The sequence below is a fragment of the Poecilia latipinna genome, unplaced genomic scaffold, assembly GCF_001443285.1.
Source record: "Poecilia latipinna isolate Pla-1442-1.1 unplaced genomic scaffold, P_latipinna-1.0 Scaffold121, whole genome shotgun sequence".
In the NCBI taxonomy this organism is placed as follows: Eukaryota; Metazoa; Chordata; class Actinopteri; order Cyprinodontiformes; family Poeciliidae; genus Poecilia; species Poecilia latipinna.
This window is the reverse complement of record NW_015112737.1, coordinates 314,639-321,503: the sequence shown is the minus strand read 5'-3', so window position 1 is coordinate 321,503 and position 6,865 is coordinate 314,639. Positions and strand designations below refer to the sequence as shown.

Sequence of the window (6,865 nt, the reverse complement as noted above, 5' to 3'; positions counted from 1 at the left end):
ATGTTGATGAAACAGTTCTGGTTCCACTGGCAATTATTTTATGTATCATAAAACATTTTTCAAATTTTTATAAGTGAAATAATCTACCAGTGGAACTAGTACATTTTAATAAATATGAAGCAATTACTGACTTAAAACAGACTCCAATATCTTGGATAAGTTAGTTTTGTCTTATTTTAAGCAGACAAAGATATTTGGATTATAAACTAGAGTAAAAGTACTTATTACTATAATGACGTTTTAAATATCCACAGACTGTGTGCTGCTTCTCTTTAGGAAAAGTGTAGTTTGGACAAACACTTGCATTAAATTATAAAGAAAAACTGCAAATTTAAATCAAGCAAACACAAAGCGTCTCTCGAGTGACGAGACGTGACGTGTGGTTTTCTCGGGCCGCTGTGGCAGCGGATCGTCTCACTCATGCATCTTCAGGTGAGCGATGATCTCAGGATGTAAAAATAACTCCACACCTTCACACGCAGGAGCGCCGTCTCTGCTGGTTATCCACAGGGAAGCAAAAAATGAAATGTGCTTTTTATCATGTCATCAACGCCCCTCCCCCTCCACCTTTTTTCCATTCATATCCACAATGAACCCCACCCCCACCCAACCCCCGTCAAAAAAATATTGGCAAATGTAGTAATTACGTGCCGAGTATCAGCGCCTTACATTGCTGCGGGCTTGCAGCAGTCCCGGGCCTGATATTTCAGCTTTATCATATTTTAGTTTTATTTGAGGACGGTGGCAGCACCGCGCCTCCAGTCAGCCATAATTGAAATGAGGGAAGGAAGATGTAGAGGCTGTGTGCCCCACTCCTTGTAATCAAACCCTTAGTCCTGTGTGCTTCACCATTTTTCAAAGTGAAATATCCTCCCAATCTTTATAGTAATACACAGCGGGTCCTCCTCATGCCTTAGCCTGTGGGTAATTAGGCATGAGCAGGCGGAGATTTTACATATAGAAGCTATATGTTAGGAATGTTGAGGCCCCACACTGGGCTTCTGATGCTCCAAGTCCACCAGAAGCATTCAATTAACTTCATGATCACATATATAACAACACCAGGCTGCTTTGTGATTAATTTATCATTGCTGTTGTAGCCGGCGTTGTGACATCAGTATTCAGCGAGCGCAGCTGCCCGTTTCCCACATTCGCTCTGTGTGGGTTGCATGTGAGGCCTGCGTGCGTCTGCAGCCGGAATAGAGAAAAAGTGAAGCCGGGGGACTGATGGAGAAGTTGATGTATGATCCCTGGTGGCTGAGCCGGTTTGAAGCACGGAGCTGGGCAGGTGATTCCGAGGCGCCGGCTCTTTAAACAGCGTAATGAGCCAGAGAGGACGCCACCCGCTCCAGAACCGCCCCACTCCCACCAGCACAGCCCACCACTCGGGAATATGGCCGACAAGTGAAGCTAAAACCTGCTTCGTTTTGGGAAAATCCACTGGCAGATTATTTCACTTTTCACATTTTATCATCATCAAGAAATTATTGACTCATGTTTTTGGTGAAAAGCTACTTGTAAGCTAGTTTTGTCCTATTCCAAGTTTACTAAGATTCATTCACTAAAAACGAAACCAAAAATATTTAAGATTTTGTGTTTTTGCATTGAAGCGGTTAAACAAAAAAAGTCAGTGTTTTGACAGTATAATTTAATACACTGTAAAAACAAAATCTTACCAAGTGTGTTTGGTCTAGTTTCAAATGCAAATATCTTGAAATAATTTAAATAAAACAAAACTAACTTATACATAAGTATTTAGCAAGATACTAAAGCTTGTTTTAAGTCAGTAATACCATAATATTGACAAAAAGTGGCAGATTATTTCACTTCTAACTAGACATTTTCCAAAGTTTTAAGTGCAATAATCTGCCAGTGGAACCAGCAGTTTTTCAGATCATCTTGTCTTATTTCAAGGGTACTAAAATATTTACACTAAAAGCTACTTGGTAAGATTTTGTTTTTGCAGTGAAACTAACTGAAGAAACAGAAGCGCTCAGATGACGATGACGGCTGAGTGAAAGCAAACTGTGTGGCGTTAAGTAGGTGAGTGGAAGCAACAGACCCACATCTGTCACGGCGTTCGCAGCCCGTCGTTCTCCCTCCGTTTAAAAACCACCTGAAACGCTTCGGCAGGACGGGCAGAACCGGCAGAATCAACAGATTTCCGACCCGCTTTGATCCAAACAGCGCTCAGATCAACATCAACAGGCATCAACACGCATTTCCTGTTTCACCGAGACGATCTGGTGAAACTTTTAATGTTTCCTAATTAGGGAGAAGCTTAAGGATCCCACTTTAAAACCCAAAGTAAGTCCAATAAATTCTGTTTCTCACCTGATTTGTTAATAAATGTTTAATCTGGGTTTTTATCGGCTACGACTGGTGATCAAACTTTTTATGGCAGATGCTAAGAAAAGTCAAATGAGGACACAACAACAACAAGCCGTTGTCAAGACAACCACTACATATACAAAAACAAATGTCTGTCTGTGTATTTAGCTCTATTTTTACTATCAGCAGGTGTGTTTTGTTGCTCTGTTTCATTTTAATTATATCTCTGTATTAAAGTAAGTATTTTTCAAATTTTATAATTTACTGGTTTGTTGTAATATTAAGTCTGTCCTGACTGCTCTGTTCAATAAACAACCATTGTAAAAAGAAAGTACACCCCATGTCAATCAAGGTTTCAATTAAATAACAGATCTGGACTTTACCAGTTCTAGAATATTGTGTTTAAGAAATTAATTCCTGTGTCAATAATAATAATAATAATAATAATAATAATAATAATAATAATAATAATAATAATAATAATAATAGAGTACTTCATTCACCCCAAAGGGAAATTAAATGTTCTGACTCATATAATTCAAGCTTCTTCAAAGAGTTGCTGATGATGTTGATGGCTGTGAGCAGGAAGGATCTCCTGTAGAGGTCAGTGTCACAGCAACTCTGAAAAAGCCTCTGACTGAAGACACTGCTGTCTTCAGTCAACAACAAACTCATATATAAGCTCACAATATGAAAAACACTGGAATTTGAAATGGCTGAACTTTTTTTTGAAACAGGAAGTGTTTTTATTTTTATGTCTCTGTAACGATTTAGTTAACACATTAATCATCTTCCCTTAATTGTCTACTTCTGTATTACATTTGATTTAGGTGCTTTTCTTCTCCTTACTTTGACCATGAATAAAGTCTACATTTTTATTACTTTGTTGTTCTTCCTGGACTGTGCACGTTTTGAGGAATTTGCAATAAATTACAAAATAAAGAGTTGTGCACAATGGAATAGTTGTATTATTGAACTTCTGACCATATATCACAGAGTCTTGGTAACTATTGTAAGTTTATATTTTGTGGAAGTTTTGAAAACAAAAATCCAACAGTTCAATCTCAAAGCTGCAGAAAACTCATTTCCCTCACAAAACTCACACTACTGTCTGTGCTGTAACCATGACAACCACATCAAATGAGTCCCACACCTCCAGTCTGAATTCAGTCTCCTTAAATCTCAAGAGTGGCAGAGATTTCTACGCACCTTCAGCATTGAAATGACAACATCAGTGATCAATAAATCACTTTCCATAATTTTCAAATTCACCACTTTACCAAAACATCAAGAACTCAAGTCATAAAATCATACACCATACATACAAAGATCTTAAAAAGTAAGTTCATTTAGGGTCACAAGCAACTGAAGCAAAAAAAAAAAAAAAAGTTAAACTACATTACAGTTTAGAAAGTTGCAAGTTAAACCAGGTTAAAACCTCCAGAGCTCAGATCAAACACTGGATCAGAGTTGAAATGTGAAGGAAAATATTTATTTTTCGCCTGGATCATTAAAGGTTTTGTTCAGTCAATGAACATCCATCAAGCATAAACTAAGCATGAAATATTTAAATACCAGTTTTATCGTAGGATATGAATGTGTAAATCATTGTAGTTTAAAATCATTTTGCATGTTTTTCTTCATGAAAGAAAGAAAGAAAAATAATTCATTTTGGGTTTGACTGAAGAAAACTGAAAAGATTTTGTCTGTTAATCAGCAATAAAAACATGATTTTTATTAATGTCTTACAAATAAAAATCACCTTTTATTTGTGTATTACATCAGAAGATGGGCACTTTGTGTTGTACCAAACATGTAATGTTCACAAACCACACTTTGACACCCCTGATTTCAATAGTTTGGGAATTTTTTTCTTAAGTTCAACAATTTCCATTTCTGACAGGGTTGAAAGTTAACGTCTTCTTTCCTCCCAAACTTTGAGAATTACAGGTCCCACAGAAGGCCGATATGATTGTGAATAAAATCAGAGGTAAATTAAAGTTTAGAACATCAATCGACCACCTAAGGCGAGAGGATAAATTTCATTTAATTAGATCTGAAAGGATGAGCTGTTGCTTTCATCTGTCTTGTTTGTTGTCAAGTTTTTCTCCTAAAAAAAAAAAAAAAAAAAAACAAAAAAACCAGATAAAAAAAAAACGTTTGCATGTGAAAGTTGGTTAAATTACGTGTGCCGCTTCCTCTGGAGCACTCAGGCAGAGGAAGTGTAATAAATCCTTGACAACTTACAATCCTAATTCATTACTTGTGCTTAATGATCAAAAATATCCCTTAATTTAGGTGGCACAGGGTCAACTTCAAAGTGATTATTATCTCAGAGGAGTTTTGCATATTTATTAATATAATGATATTGATTGGAGCTGCAGCAGCTTCTCCTTTTCTACTTGCACTGGAGGCTTGCAGGGTGACACCTGCCTGCACGTCGCCGCGGCAACGCCGCCGCCATTACGCCTGCTGACACTCCAACAGGTCTGCCCAGACGGATGCCGAGGTGTGCGTTTGAAAGTTTGCACACATGCTAAATGTGTTTACATAAAACGGGACGACACGGCGACGTCGGCCCTCGTGGGCGATTTACAGCGCGCGTCTTCGCTGACATATTTCTCGCAACGCAGAAGAAAAACAGCAACTGCAGCTTGGAGGAGACAAAAGACGAGGGGGCACATGGAGGAGAAAGACGGGCAACAAGACCCTCTGCAGCGTTTCATTGCTGCTGATAATATATAAATGCATGCACACATGGATGCTGCTCGTAAATGAATAAACACATACATCAATTTCAAAATCCAACACATTTGAATTTCAAATGCAGCTGCGGCTTTCCCCCCCTCTTCTTTACGATATGTCTCATTTCTCTTGTGGAGATATAAAAAAAGAGAGGGCTGAGAGGAAAAATTAGAGCGGTGGAAGAACAAATGCTGTATGGAATTTGAGATTATGTATTTGGTTTGTGTGTTTCCGTCCTGTTTAAATCAAACACGTGGGGGCCGTGTAGCCGTGGGCTTGTTGTTGGTGACAGTTTCAGTGTTTCTAGACTTCTCTCCTCCCCCTTTTCAGCGACAGTCCTGAATTGAGAAGCGGGGTGGAACGGGTTGTGGGCTTCTGGCGGAGGGTGAATTAAATAGTCACTCTCCCTCCCATTTCTCCCTCTCTCCTTCTCTCTCTCTCTTGCGCTTTCTCTTTTTTTCCAGTGGCGTTTAAAATCAATTCATTCAGTGGACTGCTGACACAGCCCGGCCCAGAGAGCCCAGGATTTATGGCTCCCTCTAATGGGCATGCTCTGAACCAAAGCCCTGCCGTCAGCACAATCCTGCCAGCCACCCGTCCGCCCCACTCCCTCACTCCATCTACCTTTTAAAGACGCAGGCATCCTTCCTCCTTTCTCCTCCTCCTCCTCTTCCTCTCGTTTTCCCCTCATCACCCCGGTGCTAGCAGCAGCAGAGGGGCCCAGGATGCATTATCAGGGCTGAACAATGTGAAGCTGTAGTTTCCACCAGAGCACCATTAAAAACTAAATGTTGCAATTTGCATTATTGTCTCTGACTCTTTTGTGTAGCGCGGCTTCTTTTTGTGCTGCAGAGATTGATTTCTCTAATCTTATTCATACATATCAACTGGAACAGAGAGGAAGAGTCTAATTTATGTAATTTTCTTCCTTACATGTAGGGGAACAACTGATCTTTACATTTAAGAAGTAAATTAAGCATATACTTTGGCAATGTGCACTGACATTTGGTGTTCCTGGATGTAGCCTGCAATATAAAACCGTTCATGCTCTGAATGCAGGACGGCTTCAGAATAATGATTTTATTGAGTTGATAATGTCTGGTGCATGTTTGCAACATTTATGAAACAACCTGCCAAACTTTGATACTGCAGACATTTTTCTCAAGTTTCCAACTCAACTCGCAAAAAATTAAGTTGCAATCTGCAGGTTTGCCACTAGGTGTCACTCCGGACAACATTTATCTTCCAACTCCCATAAAATCAGATCTCAAGTGTCGTTCATTCCAGCCTTTTATCGACTTATTTGATTTTTTTTTTTCAGGCGAAATGACCTGGATTTGATTCTAAATGAACAAATTACCAGCAGAAGGTTGAATATATGGTGGCTTTTCTCTAAGATTATACAGGCTCAAATAATATATATATATATATATATATATATATATATATATATATATATATATATATATATATTGCTCAAAAAAATAAAGGGAACATTTCACTTTAATTTTGTGTGTGGCTCCAAATCCAGGCCTCCACTGGTTAATAAATTTGATTTCCATTGATGATGTTTGTCTGATTTTGTTGTCAGCACATTCAACTTTGTACAGAACAAAGTATTCAATGAGAATATTTCATTCATTCAGATCTAGGATGTGTTATTTGAGTGTTCCCTTTATTTTTTTGAGCAGTATATATATATATATATATATATATATATATATATATATATATATATATATATATATATACACACACAAATAAACTACACAAAGCTGTAAAGTTAATA

The 6,865-nt window shown here is 38.2% G+C and overlaps 1 protein-coding gene across 8 annotated transcripts in view; it reads right to left on the bottom strand.

The window, feature by feature from the left end:
- Positions 1-6,865, bottom strand: part of LOC106944974 (RNA binding protein fox-1 homolog 1-like) — a 515,796-nt gene that overhangs the window by 205,466 nt on the left and 303,465 nt on the right. The gene's annotated exons all lie outside the window — the stretch shown is intronic.